A 17,936-nucleotide genomic window follows, 5' to 3' on the forward strand; every position below is an offset into this window, starting at 1 on the left:
AAAAAAAAAAAAAAAAACTTTTGGGCCAAAGTCACCAAATGCACAACGCTATTAAGTAGTATAAGATAACTAGTATTTCAAAAGAGCGGAAGAAATCCTATGGTTTTTGAACGATGATAATATTTGTTGTTAATCTGTTGCTAAGAGACGAGCACGTTTTCTGGCAACCAAGTGCCACGAAGTAAACATCTGAATTTTACTTTTGTGTTGAATGTCTGTTTTGTAATATATTTAAAACCAATGACAAAAAGAAAAAAAAAATCACTTTTCAGCTAAATTCACCAAATGCACAACGCTAGTTGAGTAGTATAAGATAACTAGTCGTTTGAAAGAGCAGAAAAAATCTTATGTTTTTGGAACAATAACAATATTTGTTGGTAATCTGTTGCTAAGAGACGAGTATGTTTTCTGGTAACCAACTGCCTATAAGCAGTTGGTATCTGCTAACCAATTGCTTATACACCAATTTTAACATACTGAATGGAGTAAGTCCATGTTACTCAACATACTTGCGACTCTCCACAAGCATGTTGAATACAATGTACTCACTATTGAATGCATTGTAGCTTACTTTTGCATTGATGCTAATTTTTAGCGTCAGAATGGTGGGTTCCAACTGACGGGCACACTTTAACAGGCCCCGTTTAAATTTCTTCAGACATTTTCTAGTCTTTACTTGTGATTCCTCACTGTAATTGTTTCTTGGACACAATTTGACACCTCTTGCTTTTTAAGTAACTTAAGTTGGTCCTTTCAACAACTTGCAACAACAGAGTTGTAGCTGTCAAGAAATTATTTCTTGATGCCACTCAGTGCGTAAAACACGTTGGTTAGTCCTTAAAGGTTACTTAATTCTAACCTTAATGATGAGATGGTTGTTAGATCGGTTAACTTATTGATAACATTTTTTAGGCTATTTATCTCAAACACAGAGGAATGCAGACACACTTTCCAGCACATTATTTTGTGTAAACATGATGGAGGAACTCATGTGATTCAACCAAGCGACCTGTATATGTTCCCACATATTTTATACCGACAAAAACAAGACAACATACTTCACTGTGAAACTGTACATGTAAACAAAAGACAGTTCAGATTTTGACTTTTTTAGAGGCTCTGTCATCACCTTGGCGTGAACTGTGTTGTGTTCTCATCTATCATCTTTGGGTTGTTGAAGCTTCCCTTGAGAATATGGTTTTAGTTCTTTTATATAACTGGTAAATTTGGTGGAAGTGTAGAAAACTGTCCTGTTTGTATTTTTGTTTTCACAAAATAGGCAGCCACACCCTGCTGCTGCGTACTCTGGGTCATCATAGATTTGTGGTAATTGTGTTTCCATTTTAAAGAGGAGTTGCTCCAAAGGCTCTTTTTTTTGTTTCAGAAAAAGTGCATTTTAAAAATGTTTTTGGTTTGGTGACTTTAAGCTCTACTAAAATATGGTTTAGCATTTGTTGGTAGTCCTTGTCCTTGTTTTCCCTTTGGTATCTTCACCTTGCCCTCCTCTTATTCCATTCCTTTTCTTCTGCTATTTTCCATTTGTTCTTCCAGTCTCATTTAAATAAAACATCTCAGGACTTTCCCTTTTCAATTACACACTCAGGTCATGTTTAAGCTCTGGGTCCCTGTGCTTACTCGAGCTCCTCTCGCCCTCTGTCGTGCTCTCGATCATTGTCTCTCTGCAGGGAATTATATGCTTCTAATCCATCAATTAATGATATCAGCGCATCGTTTCTCTGCTCCATTAGGAGCCGTGTCATCATACGACTAAGTATATAACCCCTGTAGCCGCCTGAGCCTTAACTAATATCAGATCCAATCTGCTCCTCCTGCTATATGCCTGTACTTTGCACCTTTGCAAAGAATGGGATTTCTGGACTTGTTTTCCTTACAAGGAATTATTATTAGCTTTGGCAAAGTATGTCAAATGAAGTAAGTAAGATTCTTTCCAACAAATTACTTTATGTCCTAAAAGTCATCTTCATTCTGAAGCTCCGTTCATCAGGCAGACATTTTATAATGTGTTGCCGTATGCCTTTTATCCTTTTTGCACTTTGTCATGTTATGACCGCAACGTTTTATGTAACTTAATTGAATGCTGAACATCTGATGGGGAAATGTTTGTGGAGTATGGGACTACTGAAAACCTACCAAGACATAGTCATCGACCTAAACTCACAAGACAGAAAAGGAGAGCATCAACTAGAGAAGCAGCCAAGAGGCCCATGGTCACTCTTGAAGAGCAGCAGTGACCCACAGCCCTCATGAGACAATCTCTTGTCAAAATAACAATTAGTCATGCGTGGCTAAATGTAAGAAAAGTTGGGCTTCCAGAAGACAAGAACACCAACTGTACCACCAGAACTACAATGTGACATTTAGATTAAAGCATTCCATTGTGTTTGAATGACCCAGTCAAAGTCCAGATTCAAATCCAATTTAAGTCAGAGTTTTCTGTGTCTAGTGGTGGCAAGGGAAAAGGATACATACCCTAAAAGCCCCTCTGTAATTGCACTGAAAGGTGGATCTTCAAAAAACTGACCAGCTGAAGACAATGCACATTTTTTCAGCCTGTTTATTCAGTAACTATTTCCCTGTCCATGTTGTACCCGGCCTCTCGCCCAATGACCAGCCCCTCGCCCCCGAGTTCCTGCATGACTAAGTCGGGAAAGGCAATTGACGGATGGTTGGATAGAGGGATGCCATGAAAGAGAGTGCATTGTCCCCCGCGCTATCATTAAAACAGAGGCTGAAAGTCCTAAAAAAGGGTTAAGCTTTATTTCTCTCAGATGTTAAGTGCTATTCATTTGTTGAACACATGAGTGATGGCAATTACTAGCACAGATGTCTGTTCAACATCCCTGATGATTGCAGGATCACACTGTTGGAAATAATGAGGTCTTGTTTACTAGAGATTGCAGACGAAAAAAAAAAAAAAAGAAAAAAAGGAAATAGCTTTGAGTCCCACAAAAGTTGCCTTCGCTGAGATTCCATACCACAGCCAAAGGTGAAACACTGTAAAGCATTGCAGTTAATAAGGATGTTTCAGTCACACTGAGGAAGAAAGCCATAGAGGGAGATGGGGGTTTTATCTGTCGGAACAAAAAGCTGGTTCTGATGGTTGTAAAAGATTAATGTGGTGTTTAGTCAAGAGTTGCCTCTATTAAAATTTCCGTGCCCGACCACGGTTTAGTCACTGAACATCCTCTTGGACCATGCGAATAATCTCACACTCAGATGCCTGTGATCAAAAAGAAAACAAAAAAAAGAAAAAAAAATCTAAAACACATAAACTCACCCAGGGGAGAGTGTTCCATTCACTCCGGAGAAGGGCCCATCAATATTTTAACGGCCTCAGCCTGGCCCGTGGGTGAGCATGCCAGCCTGGCAGACTGTGTGCTAATTGAAAGAGAAAGGGGTACACTGATTGTACAAGGCCATTCTTTTGAAGTGGGCCTCCTCTGCGTTAAATGTTTCAGCAGCGCCTTGTCGGAGTGCTTCCGGTGCCGAGTCTGAGGCCACCCTCCCAGGGAGAATCAACAACACCTGGGTGGCTATTCGTCTAGTCAAGACAGGACTCGGCTTTGTCTTGTCAGCACAATGGAACGACTTAATTCTTAGGTTTTCATTCAAAAGCGGCTTCTGGGACAGAGAAATAATTCATGGCTTCTATTGTTGGAGCACGCCATCTATAGGGATAGATTAAGTTAATGAGAAGTCGTCTGTGGGAGAATGTGACGCAAGGGAAGCAGACAGGGACAGAAACACAGCACCTTTGGGTAACGTTAGCAGAATTAGAGTTAGCACATAGAATAAAATTGAATCAATATAGGTTGTTCAGCAGGGATCCCACTGCTTCAGTTATATAATTTGGCTCATATTTCTGCAGTGTAGTTATATTGAAATACTGGGATCTTAATGGCAAGACTTCCATGATGTTCTCATTGCATTGTTTATGTCATAGTCCGGTCAATTCCTCTAGAATCCTTAGTTAATTCAAAATCCTAAGTCTCACTTTTTTTCCTTTACAAATAAACATACATTAAATCAAAATTGCTTACTTGTTATTTAGCACTATTCTTATTTGTTAGGAAGGTGTGTAAAACATTATTTCTTTGTATGATAAAGACATGAAAGCCTGAAAAAAAGTTAGAGAGAACATTGACAAATACCAGAAGTTTTGGAACAATGTTCTTTGGACTTTTGAGTCTAAAAGATAACAATGTAAACATTAGAATAGGTGTTTGGCAAGAATCAAAGTATTCCAGAATGGAGAAAAAAAAACAACAACAACAAAAAAAAAAACAACAAACTCATCATCTGTGAAGCATGAAGTGGGACATGTCATGGTTTGGGAATGCTTTGCTGCAGCACGAGCTAGCCAACCGTCACAGAATCAGGTTGAACAGTGAGTTCAACCTATTACAGGGTGAATAAAATGTAACATTGTCCTTTAACACCCCCATGTAATGTCTGAAAATTCCTGGGCCAAATCAAACCCCAGATTTTGATTTCATTCATGTGCTGTGTGGTTACTCAGTCAGAAAAAAAAAACAAAAAAACATTTTTGTTGATATTTTCACTTTATTTAGTAACACAAGGTCTATTTTTGATTGAGTGAGCGTAATTACATTTTCTTATGCTGAGACATGTATAGAAGATTAGACTGTATGTAATATTTCTTTTGAAACAAATTGCTATTCAATTACGGGTTCTAATTCTTTCACATAGCTGTACATTCAGTACACTATGTAAAAGAAGTTAAAGCACTAGCATCAGTGTTTTGATGTTCATACTGTCAGATGGTTCGACACTTAAAAGTGATATTTAAGCAGTACTCTGCTGTTGTTTACCTACATCTATGTGATTGCTCCTCGTTTAGAATCTGTACCTGTTCCGTGAGTTCAGAAGCTATCAGTGTCCAACAAGTTTGTTGGTTTTGAGATGTTATAAAAGTGCCTTTTTCGGAGCTACTTCTTCTGTCTGCTTTCAGGCAAACATCTGCAGCCTGAGTCTATGGTGGTGCATTTTTTTTTTTTTTTTTTGCGAAAAACATCTCTCGTCTTGCAGACAAATATATGTCCTAAAAGCATATACGTGCTTTTAAAACAGTAAAAATCAAGTATGTGTTTGACAGGGTTTTAGGTTATCCAAGCAAAACTTTTTAAGCTAAGCTATGAATCAAAATATAGCGTGGGGGGCGGGGGGTTAAACAGTGGTGAAAACGATCCTCACAGAACAGGTACTCAAATGTTCTACAGCAGCAAACGCACCACCGTAAACGCTGAAACTCATGATGAGGCTGATGAGTTTCATCTGTTGGTACACGGTCCTTACCAGTTGGTGGCGGTAATGCTCACCTAAACGTTTCTTGCCAACAGCCAATAAATTTCAAGAAGAAGACGACACCGCTGGGAGTTTTGGAAGAAAACCGTTTGCGGCCAAGTTTTTTTTTTTTTTTTACCTTGAAGAAAACACACATTTTAAAAACAATGCTGAACTGAAAACCTGCCACTACTCTGGACTGAGCTGTTGGGGCTACCAGATGAGAAGCTGCTTTCCAGAGGGATAAGTAAAATGTAGGTCCAGGTGAGCTAATCCATTGTTTTCTCATGCCTGCCTAAACCAGCTCTACAGCTATCACTCCTAGGAGCTTTCCTGCACACAAGCTAATTGTATTGTTGGAGTTCTTTATTCCATTATTCTGATTTCTGCTCGTCCATAACACTTACTGCTGAGTAATTGAGACCATTCTGAGCCTGTTTGTATATTGCCCCAGCCAGAGTTCAGACCCTAAATCTGTGGAGTCTCTTGAAAAAGAATTACAGACAAGATATGTTTTTACAATCTGCTAGATTTACAAAACTTCTGCCCAGGACTGTGAGTAAATATTGTCCAGTCAAGATGTGGGATGCTGAGAGTCTTGCCAAACACAGGATTGAAAGCTGATATCGAAGAACAAATTGCTTCAACAAAACATTAACAATGGGTATGCACATTTAGACATATTTTAAACAAACATTTTTCCTCTTATTGACAAATTAAAAAAATATTTAAGCTGTTTATAAATTAAGTAGAACTTCAGTTTGAATATAGCACATAAAATACATAACTTTATGTGTTCAGCATAAACATGAACAAAACTAGGCAAAGCTGATCATATTTTAGACTGATAAAACACAGCAAAATTCAATATGCTTAGTATGTGTGGAATGCGCATCAACAAGCAATTTTTAGATACTTGTGTCACCTTGGTTTCATATAGGACTGGAATCTGTTTGGGGCTAATTTATTGAAATAAACTTGTTTGCAAGGGGTCATGGTTCAAATGTCCAATGTTCAAAAATTTTATATATATATTTTTTTACATATGTCTGTTACCAAAGTGTTTTCTGGCACCACTCTACCAACTGAGGTGCACAAAGAGCCAAAATGCCTCATTGGTCTACCAATAGAGGATTTTTGTACCATTTCAAGTGTTGCTGGAGTCCTCACCATTACATACGTTTCAACCACTGAGCAGTTTTTTGTAAAATTCTTCATGAACGGCATGCAAACACATGGGCATGCATACTATACAATTTGTTTCGGTAGCAACTGCATTTACTCTTGCTCCTTTACGGTTGTATGTCTGCTGATTCAGTCAATCCTCCTGGGATCTAATGTCGAACTGATAGCTGTCCATCTTCCTCCTTCTTTCCTTTAACCTCTCAGTCTTCTTCTTTTTGACTTCTAAACTGCTGCTACCAATTTTCTATTGTCAGCAAGCAGAGTGAAATAGGTATTTGGTAAGAGACTAGTAAGAAATGAGAAGGTCTCCTTTTTTTTTAACCCTCCTTCCATCCACAAACACTGGTAGCAGGCTGAGTTTCCACAAACCGTACAGAGTGTAGTCTTTAGGGGCTCTTTTTGAAGTTGAGCCCAAGGATTACCATGGTTGCTTTCTCAGCAGTAGCAAACCTGTGTCTGATTCCTGAGTTTGCAGGAGAGGCAGTGGAAAGAGGAGGAGGAGGAAGATGTACAGGGTGCTGTGAGAAGGGATGGGGAGTTAAAAATCCCTGGGAGATGGAAGGGGTTTGTGGGGGGGATAAAAACAACCCTTGCATGCTGACAGAGATGGTGGCGATAAGAGAGCATGCACGTACACGTCTGTCCTTCCAAAGAGAAGATTCATGACTCACTAATTAGTCAAGAGCTTGTTTCATTATCTAACAATGTTCAGCAGTGATTCAGGCGATCGTGTTTCTGCCCCATGCACCGTTATGTCTCATCTCCTTTATATGTGCCATGACCTTTAAACATGTAGAACGACGATCTTCTGAAAAAAAAAAGAACGTACAGTCATCAGAATTGAATCGCTCCATATCTAATAATGGCAGTCATTGTGTGCCTGTGCTTTCCCTTTCTATTTGCTGCTATGAGGTGACAATGGGCAACACAGGTTGGCGGACTTGTCAGCAAGTGAGTGTTTGTGATTAATAGTGTTTACAAAAGAACTATGCATATTTTAATTTTATAAGTTCACATCCAACTCTTAACACTTTTATATTTTTAATTCTGCTGATGTAAAAAGAAGTAAATGCATTTTTCAGCCACATGACACAATCAAGTACATTATTTTCAGCTATAAAAATTCTTTACATGACAAAAGAAAAGACAATTTCCTTCACAGTTTGAAAGCTTGAAATTGGACTCTCTTTAAGAAGCCTCTGTCCTTTCCGAAACTCTGCCTTCAGGACGTCATCACAACAATGCTTCTCATTGGGAGTGTTGGACTGAGAAGTAGTTTGTATGATAAGCTAAGGCTTGCAGTACCACTCAGTGTTGGTCAATTGCTGCTGGTGCTTGTCTGATGGAGCTGTTTGAGGGAGGCGTGGGGAGAGCCGCACTGAGGCAGCAGCTCGGCTAGAGACTGCAGCTCCAAGGAGGAGCTGCATGGGAAAAGGCAACGCTTTGTGGGATCAAGCATTTCGGACCCTCGATGGCTACGTGACTCAAGGATTTCTCAAACATGTATGGAAGAATCAAAGCAATACTCTTGTTTTTGATGAGGGAATAACATGATAAAAATAATGCTCCCCCGCCCCCATTTAAATAAGCTCGTCTTACTATTACAATTAATGTGCGGTTACTGTTTTCTTAAGACAAATTCATTCTGCAAATTGAAAGGCCATCAGATTTCAGCAATCTCTCTCTAGTTACTAATATATTATAACCATACCATCAAAAGCTGATCTTATCAATATAATTTTGTCAGGTGACAGACACAGGCTAGAGGCTCGCAGATGAGGTTGAAGAAATAAAGACGCGTTGCAGGTTGAACATAGTGACAAATTGTACGGTGTTGGCGGCTCACACAGGCGATGGAAGCAAACCGGCCAGGTGGAGATGTTGGTAGCGAGACAAGAGCTTCACAGGTGAAGTAACAATGTGCTAAAAGCAAAGTTGGCTAAATATTTAGCTAAATTGTATGAAGGCTTGGGAAGTAAAGGGTCTAACCATGTGTAAAAGCATATTTTGGTAAGAAATGCTACTAAGCAGTGAGTTCATGAACATAGTAAGACCCACACAGTAGGGAGGGGGTGACATGATGTACATTATTTGGAAATATGAATTAAATTATAGCTATTCCAGCTTTTGGTATGTTTTATCTCAGCTGCATCAGCAGCAGCCAGGGTCAGCAGATGCTCAGGCAGTGAAGGAGTACAAGATGGAAGAGCAGGGCCAGATCAGATAACTCTGCCATATCAGCGCAATCGAAAAGAAATGGCAGTTCAAAACCAGCGAGCGAAACGCTATATTTCCAAGAGGAATTGTTTAAGGAATTCCATTAAATTCACTACAGTCAGTGTTTGTATTTAAAAGATACTAGATTGTGGTTTTATACATATTTTGAACTTCACATTGTTTTGTATGGTAGATGTTCTGGCACTGATCAAGTTGTTCAAGCCGATCCTTCAATTTCTTTCTCGAGGACGACGGCCCTGAAAGTAAAACTAAATCTCCAGTAGGATTGTCAAACTGTACATTTTGTGTTGGAATGCTCCAGTCAAAGTTCAGACGGAAATTCAATTGAGAATCTGACAGGCTGTCCAAAGGTGGTAGAAACAACCTAAAAGACTTGGAGCTGTAACAGCAGTGAAAGGTGGTTCTTTTCACATTTTTTGCATGTAAGAACTAGTCAAAACAACAGTTTCTTTCCACTTCACAGCTATATACAGTACTTTGGAAAGTTCTGGAGGCATCATATAAGCAAAGCTCATTTAAGTACTATATGTTGAAGAACTAAATATTCTGTTTCAGAAGTGAGCTTGATGATGCATCCACATCTTTTATACATGTATTCTTTTTTTTTTTTTAACCATAATTACCCTGTAACTGATTCTTATTCATTCATTAGTGCTCAGATATCACAACTATTTACCTCTTTAAATCATGTTCCAACCTTTACAAGCCATTATTTCAGATGAATCAGAAGATCTGAACAAGATGGCAAGTATTTTTGGATGCCGTTTTTTTCTCTTCTATTTTTTTATTTTTTTAGGTTGTGATGAACTGGCACTTATCAGTTAAGTTGCAACACTGGAATAAAACTGTAGGAGGACAAGGAAGCTTTCCAAGAAACAGCACCTTGGTGGTCGGATAGCCCTCTTGACACAGATTTTTGCCAACGTGTTCAGACCAAGGACAGGCTAATTAGGATGCTTAAACTTCTCTTTTGGGTGATTTGTTTTTCAAAACCTGGATACAACTTCCCTCCTACGCCCCAGTAAGAAACGAGATGCCACTAATTGCATCAACTGGGGTTAAGTAACTTGTTGCCAGCTGGAGGACTGTTGTCCATGCAGTAGCTGTCCAACATGAGGCTCATATCTATTTGCTCAGTTAACTTCAGATGGTGATTTATATATATTTTTTGTTTTGTTTGTTGGCCAGGCAGTAGAAATCTGACTGAATCTATTTTAGTCCATCGACATAGGTTGAGGTACATCTTAATGCTGTAAATGACAACCGTATGTTAAGTATGAACAATAGATGACAGCGAAATGCTTTGGATAGGATCTTTAGCAAAAGACGAATATGCATCAACAGGGATTTTGGCTGAATGGAGAGTGGAAACAGTCAACATTAGTAATGGGAAATGGCTGCCTGTTTATCTATGTAAAGTTCTGTGTGGACATTGACGAAAGCACGTGTTTGGAACATGACTGGCTTGATAAGTGATGTATAAATGACCAGAGAGCACTCGGAGAGAGGCTTGTCTTTGCAGATTTGTAGCAGAATCATTTTCTTAAAGTGGCTATTGAGCTGACCATGAACTCCTCCTTATGCCATCAGCGGGAAATGATCTACCAAAGACAGAAGTGGGAGCTACAGCATGACCAGAAAGGAGAAGAATCGAGATTTTTCATTGACCCGATCAAAGTCTAACTTTCAGCCTGGCTGGAATACGATACCGAGATCTTCAGAGAGTTGTGCACCAATAGACGTCTGCAAACCTCAATCTGTTCAAGCAAGGTTGTGAGGAAGAGAGGGGCAGCATCTCCCTGTGATGATCAGGTAGGAAGACGATTAGCAGTTACCATAGTGAAATGAATGATGGGTTAACTTTAGTATTTTCATGAATGTTTTTTTAAGAAAATGTTACTTTGTGTCCGTCAGGACAGAAGGAGAGATGGAGAAGCTCTTGGCTTAGTCGATTTGAAGTCGTCTTCATGTTGTTTGTCACAGCATCCATGACACAAAGCGATGCATAACAAGCTGAAAGATGCCACGTGCGACGGTGTGTAGAACGGGAGAAAGAGACCGCGCACTGAGAGAAACGCGTTAACTCAGAAGGAGACGTAGAGGACATCTGCAGGAATTAAAGGGGGAAGGAAAAAAAAAAAAGACACTGGGAGTTTCCGTGCAATTGTACTTTCCCTGATAACATCAGTTGATTTTATTACAAGACGTCTGCTAATATCTTTTCTGTCACCTTAATTTTCATTCCTCACCATATCGCCAACATGGCAAGCAGAGCTAATGAATTCGACTGTGAATGAAGGAGCGAGAGGTGGCAGGGAACGAGGGAGAGCTAGAGCAAGTCATCCTGCGAGAAGAGAGCATATTGCATACTGAAACAACTCCTCCAGCCACTGACTTGGAAATGAGTCACAGTGCTCCGCTCGACTAATAAAATCTACAGCATGTGTTAGACTGTTTCTCCTTGTTTAACACCAAGCCAGAATGTGTTGGGTCATAACAATGAGGTGGTAAAAATGTTCTAAATGTACTTCCCTTGTGGAGCTCGGAGAGAGTTTTGAATTTTGTCTTCGCCAGCAGAGGGGGGTAATGGTACACTGAAGAGTTGGACTTGCTTTATGGATATCTCACTCTTGGAAGATCACTTAGGAATGCCTAATTTGGATTTAAGTAGAAAACAAACGCGCCCTTCGTGGTTTTTATTTTCTTATTTTTTCAAACCTCTGTTCTTGAGTCATGTGAGGTTGAAACTGGTGGTGCTTTTCAGGCTTGTTTGTTTTGTTTGTGGTTGCGTTTGCTGCATCTTTGATTTTTCAACATCAAGAGAGCTTAATGGTCATTAATCCAGCAAGGTGGGAAGACGCAAAGCATTTTCTGAATTTACATACCTCACTCATATTACACAGAGCCCTCATGCTGACTTTTCTCATATTGGGTTTTACTTGAAGCATTTTTTAAAATTTTTTTATGAAAACCATGCAGCGAGGGGGTTTTTGGCGTTTGCTTATTGATCGCGCAAGTATAACACCATCAAAATATGAGACAACTTCAAGCTCAGCAGTGCTGACAAGCAGGATTATGTGCTAGTTAAAATCATTCTCGTTCTGTAAACAAACCAGTGCTGGAGGGGAACTCCATAGCTGCAACATCTGCCCACACTACATAAAATGGACAATCTCCTTCCAGATGCTGCCTCTGATCTGCTCAGAATCCTGAATTCTTCATCGCTGATTTGTTTGGAGATCAATGCAAAAGGCAGTGCATGATTGTGAAGTGTAAGGAAAATCATGCATATAGCTGTTAAAATCTTTAACGAATAAAAATGTCTGAAGCGTGATTCACATTGGTATTCGGTTCCCTTTCACCCTGATAACAATACATTTCAACTTGCCAGTTCAAGCGGCCAGTGATCAGTTTTTGAGGTCCACCTGTGTGCGATTTCATTTTAGTGGTCGTGCAACTGTTCTGTGACGGCCTCAGAACTTCAACGAACAAGAAGTATATTGTGGATAAGTTCAAAGTAGCTTATAAAACTGCCAGGTTCTGAACATCTCACTGATCACCTTTTCACAAATAAATCATGCATCCAAAAGGTGCATACGAGTGGCAGAGTCATGTTGTGGGTTTACACACTCATTTAGATGAGAACCTGTGACCAATCTCAACTTGAGCTAATATGCGAAGAAAAATCGGGGGAAAGTTTCAGCCTGTCTGTCCAAAGCTGGTAAATGAAGTCTTTGCCTTCAACAGAAAACCTTCAGCACCATGTAGGATTGGAAATGCATATCTCAGCTCCATATTTAGTAAGAGGGCCCTTTGGACCGTCTATTTTATTCAGTCGCTGTCAAACGTGAAGCCATAGGGGAGACTAAGCGTTGAACAGGTGCCTCGTGTATGGAAGCTGTCAGTCCTTGTTGCAACCAGCCCTGGATTTGAGTCTTGGCCTGTGGCCATTTGCCACACGTCATCCCGGCATCTCTTCGCCTGCTTTCCTGTCTACCTTCCATCAGGATATTTCTGTTTCAGGGCTTACGTTATGCCTTTGGATAGCAATAGAAGTTTAAGGTTTTTAGTAAGAGTATCATTCAGTAAATTTGCATACTAGTTAGAAGAGTAGCAAGTACACAAATTTAACTCTCCTTACAGAGGGCAACCTAAAACATCATTAGGTTCAATACTGGACCGATCCTCTCTTTTCCTCCAGATTGTTGGGCTCTAATTTCCATAATTAGTAATATGTGCTTTGCATTATCCAAAAACAAATTTTGAAAAATCTGCACTGAAGTCACTTTCAGCAGTTCCACTCCGTTATCTAAAAATGGTTCTTGGCACATTATAGGTTTTCAACATCAGAGAAACACCAGAAAACTTCGGTTTTTAAGGTAACCTTAGACTATTAATTGAGATTTACCATTAGTTATTCTTTCAGAAGTGAATTTTTGCAGATGTGATGTTGGTGACCACCACCACTACAGCTTCAAACTATGTTTTAAATTTGAAGGCATCTCTGCCTCCTTTGCTAATGCTTCGTTTTTATATATTTTTTTGTAGACCATTATCTTTTGTGAAGCTTTTAAATATTGTTTTTTTTTTAAAGTAGTGAAAACTGAAAAAACAAAAATAGATTATCTGCTGACATTTTCACCTTGAGCTCATAATATTGTGTCCCTAGTATTTTCCTAATTCTCCAGCATAATTATGTTTTCAGAATAAACCTTAGATCACCTTATGTGCTTTTAAAACACAGTATTCAGAAAAGGGTAAAACCGATGACTTCATATTTGGATATTATGAAAGAGGTGAAATCTGTTATGTTAATTTTATTCCTCTGAACTCTTGGACCACACTTTGCCTTTGCTCAAATTTTTAATACATTTCTAGCTTTTGAGTTAATGTACACTTTTGCTGTGCAGTGAAAAGGTAAATCTCCCTTTGTTAATCAGTTCTGTTTTTACTTTCTCACAATTAAATGTTTAAAAAATATCAAAGATAACCCCAGGGAATTGGGAGGAAAAGAACGTCTAGACATCCGTGGCTTTGTGCCAAAGAGAATGCCTCGACGCAATACATTTTTATTAACCACGTGTTTTGTGAACTCTAGTTTAGCTTCACTAAAATATGTAGAGGTTGGGTTTTTGCCAGGGGAAAAAAAAGAAGAAGCAAAATTCAACCTGACAACATGAAGCAGGCTAAAGGAATAATCTAAAGAAATAAGATGAACAATAAAGATCTGTTATTGACTATTATTACTTTGGAGAATGTCACAAAGACATTTCTAATGTCTCTGGGTATCCAGTGAAACACTGGAAGAGCCACTATGCACCAAAAGAAAGAAAGTTGTAGGAAATGGCATCCAAAATGTTCCAAATAGTTAAATCCATTACTGACTCCCATGAAAACGCATTGATCAAGAATTTTGGGGAAACTGATGCAGCATTTAATAAAAAATAAAATAATAATAATAATAAAATCATCCCAGTTGTCAAACATGGTGGTGGTAGTATGATGGCCTGGAGCTGCTTTGCTTCTTCAGGACGCAAATGAATTCTGCTCTGCCACAAAATCCTGCAGAACATCTGGTCATCAGTTTTTTACCTGGAGCTCAAAATTTGTCCCTGTGATGTGAAAGACTCATTGTCAGTCATTGCATACTCTTGATGGCAGACGTGGAGCACAGCTCTCTTTCCACATAAGGACCGATTTAGATCCCCCGCCCCCCCTTAACATTTGCTCTTTGTTTTTAATGAGATTATTTTTGTCTAATATTAAAAACAAAAATAAGCACAAGGCTATGCATCATTTTCCAATGCACGGCTTATTACATATAGTTAACTGCAGCAACATTATCGAATAATTCCAGACACAATGCTTCATCTTCCACAATATAAGCTCTGTGACTTCCCTTACAGAGCGATATTATTGATCTCCTGCACCAACATGGGGAGAGAAATAGCGAAGCCGTCCTTCTCAGCTTGTCCTGGAGAGCAGTGACCGCAGAAACAGCACAGCTGTTCAACGGTACATGATTTCATTTTTTCCCCCTCCTTTGTTTTGCCTTTGTCTGTCTGCCCTCATCCCTCTTGTCTTCTCTTCCGGCTGATTTAGCTTGTCATGCGTTTACCTCAGTTCAGCAAAGTAGTCTCAATGAAACCATGGCATATCTTGTAATAGTCCACTGGGTGCTCTACGACTGCATCCACCTCATTGGAATGTCCTGTTAAAAAAAATATACATATACAGGATTCATGTTCGGTGTGTGAATTAATCTATGGGCTGATCTCATGTTTAGGCAGCTGTATGTTTTGTTCATTGCAAGTCAGGAAAAACTCATATTGAAGCTCTTCATGTAGGGATCCGGTTTCATTTTGTGGCTTTTGAGATCTTGTCTAACCTCGACGACGTTATGCAAGTAGTTGAATTTCCACAGCAAGAGGAAAAAGGCAAAAGTATCATCATATACGGAGGCACACAGGCCAAACATGTCTTGTACTATTGAGTTTATATACAAAATCAAATCGGTATTGTTAAATACTCAAACTATTTCACATTTTAAGCTTTAATTTACATTTCAATAGGCTTTTATATCAAGTCCAACACAGGTTTAGTTGTGAAACTGAAGGAAAATGTAATTTGCTTTTTGTTTTCATACTTTATTCATTTATTTTTAACAGAAAAAAATTGAATACATCTGGAATGGAAAGTGTCTTGTCCTCCCATGGTCACAAGTGGGTATTCAGTTATAAGATGAACTGTTACCACTGTCGCCACCAATAGTTCTCTCATAAAAAGATCCTTAGACCTAAAAGTCTGAGTTTTGCAGCTCCTACAGCCTCGTGGCTGCTTCTCCCTGGTGCCGGTGTCGGTGGACGGTCGGGTCATTTCATATGGTTTTATGTAACCCTTTGTTGAACTACTTCACAACTTTGTCCCTGACCTGTCTCCTGTGTTCCTTAATCTTCATTATGCTCTCTGTACACTGATATTTAATAAACCTCTTCACAGAACAGTGCTACACTGAAGTGAAATTGGACATAAGTGAACTCTTTTTATTTTTTTATTTTTTATTTTTTATTAATAATGTGACTTCAGGCTATCAGAGTAAAAGTTGGGGCTGACTGCAAATGACTACTGAATTTTTTCCCCCCTCCCCATCTAATAATTTTGACATTATGTTGGTCTGTCACTTCAAATACCAACAAAAAACGACATATTTAACTTAATTGCTGTAATGTGAAAAAAAAAAAAATGCGAAGGAAAGGGGATATAAAAATTAAAAAATTTTGTGGGATCTTGTTGCTGTGATGGTGATCAGCATTCTGGGTGCATGTCCTAGGATGAAAAGGAGGGGAAAAAATGGTGGTGAGGCACTTAGCATTAGCATGAAATATGTCGTGATCATGTAGGAGGGATGTTTTCATTCTTCCTGTGTGGAGTGGAGGTAAGGGGTGGGATGTTGGGGATGGGGGTTGTTGTGTACCCCTAGGACATGAGGTAATTAAGCTTGCTAATAGTGACGTCTTCTTCAGGTGCCTCCTTCATAAAAAATGGGTTTAGGCATTCTTTCTTTTCCCTAATTTAAGCAGTAATAACCACTGTAATGGGGCCAAAGAAGCATGCACCGCATGGCTATTATTAGCTGGTTTCACAGCGAGGACGCATGCGGTGGGAGGAGAAAATTTTGAGCAGATGTATAAGAGACACAGGGAGCATTTGTTTATTTATTAATTCCCAAATTGGATTTCCCCCCCTCATATAAATAGGCACATTTGCCAAAAAACAGTGATGCCAGCACCAAGAACAGTTTAAGGTAGTATCCTCACTATGCTACAGCAGCTGCACATCTGCCTCAAACTTACATCTGTGAACTCCACAGCTTCTGTGGGAGGCTTTAAACAGTGAACCAGGTCCATGGGGGGGAGGTGGTGGAAAAATGATGAATGATTTGCCAAGGCCAACTCCATGTTGTTCTTGTTCTTTCCAGTCATTTGGAACATCAAGCGCTCGCAGGTGTTCCCTATGACTTTGCTCCACTGGCTGTAGGTGAACTACAGCCAGCTAAGGAATTCCCAACAGAAGAGTCTGGCCTGTGCAGCTCAGATTCCTCTTGAAACGGATTTCTTCCTGCTTAGGATCTTTCTATTTTAATATGACTCATAAATTTTCGCTAAGGTGAAGAGCCTGGATTATTTTTGGTATTTCGGGCCGGCCTTGTATCTGTGAAAGTAAATCTCTCAAGGTTACTGCCTGAGCAAAATGGTGAATTTGTTTGTAATATTTTCCTTTCGAAGAAAACGCATAATAAACTTTAACCCTGTGCTTTGAATGTTTTTTTTTTGTTTTGTTTTGTTTTTTGCATGAAATTAATAATTCATTAAATTAATCTTTGCTTAAATTTGGAGGATACAATTCAAAACAAAAACAGTTGGGAAGAAGAAAAAAAAAAAGAGCACTACACCTTAGTACCATTTGGAAGAGCCTTCACAAATCTCAACTCATCCATCCCTGAACTATGTCTTTGTTTTTACATTCATAATAGGTGGATAAACTTTCACATTTTTAAAGATGGGGACAGTTGTGGTCTGCTGACAAAATAAAAAGGCATCTGGTTAAATCGACTTACTCTCCCTTGAACTCTCTGCACTTTTTTATATTGTGCTATGAAATGATTGTTTAATTGAAATCTTGGTGACAACCTTCTCAAAATGTCCTATTGAAAATCATCAAATGGCAAAAGTTCTCATTACAAACACAATGTGGTGTTTTGTATGATAGAGAAAATATGGTGCATTTATTTTTACCAAATAAAAACTCTGGCATGTATTTTTATATAAGCATCCCCACAGCATGAATCTGCTGCTGCCATGTCTCCTTGGGAAGAGTGGGTTTAGTTTAATTTAGAGTGTTCATATTTTACAGATACTGTTCAGATCAGAGTCTTGGCTCTGAAGGCATAACAAAATGGAGACAAAGGATAGAAGGAGCAGGGATAAAAGATGAAGGATAAGTGATGCATTTGTAAGAGGGGTGAGAATGAGAGATGGAGATAAAGATGAAGAAGATGAGCATGAGAGATGAAGAATGATCGAGGTACAGCCAATGCGTGAAATGATTGATAAAGTAAAAAGGATGGTAAAGATAAAGGGTAAAGTGGTGATGAGAAATTAAGTAGGTACGTAGGAGTAATGGGTGAA

At 39.0% G+C, this 17,936-nt stretch overlaps 1 long non-coding RNA gene across 3 annotated transcripts in view; it reads left to right on the plus strand.

The window, feature by feature from the left end:
- The first annotated feature begins 5,274 nt into the window (after positions 1 to 5,274).
- Positions 5,275 to 17,936, plus strand: part of LOC103137545 (uncharacterized) — a 66,868-nt gene continuing 54,206 nt past the window's right edge. The window contains exons 1-3 of one of the 3 annotated variants that reach the window (XR_476155.2): positions 5,275 to 5,589; positions 10,339 to 10,560; positions 10,663 to 12,082. This is a non-coding gene — a long non-coding RNA (uncharacterized LOC103137545). Of the gene's footprint in view, positions 5,590 to 10,338; positions 10,561 to 10,662; positions 12,083 to 17,936 lie in introns of those variants that run through there. The other 2 variants (XR_476157.2, XR_476156.2) reach the window with 2 other exon arrangements.

Source organism: Poecilia formosa, unplaced genomic scaffold, assembly GCF_000485575.1.
Source record: "Poecilia formosa unplaced genomic scaffold, Poecilia_formosa-5.1.2 Scaffold41, whole genome shotgun sequence".
NCBI lineage: Eukaryota > Metazoa > Chordata > Actinopteri > Cyprinodontiformes > Poeciliidae > Poecilia > Poecilia formosa.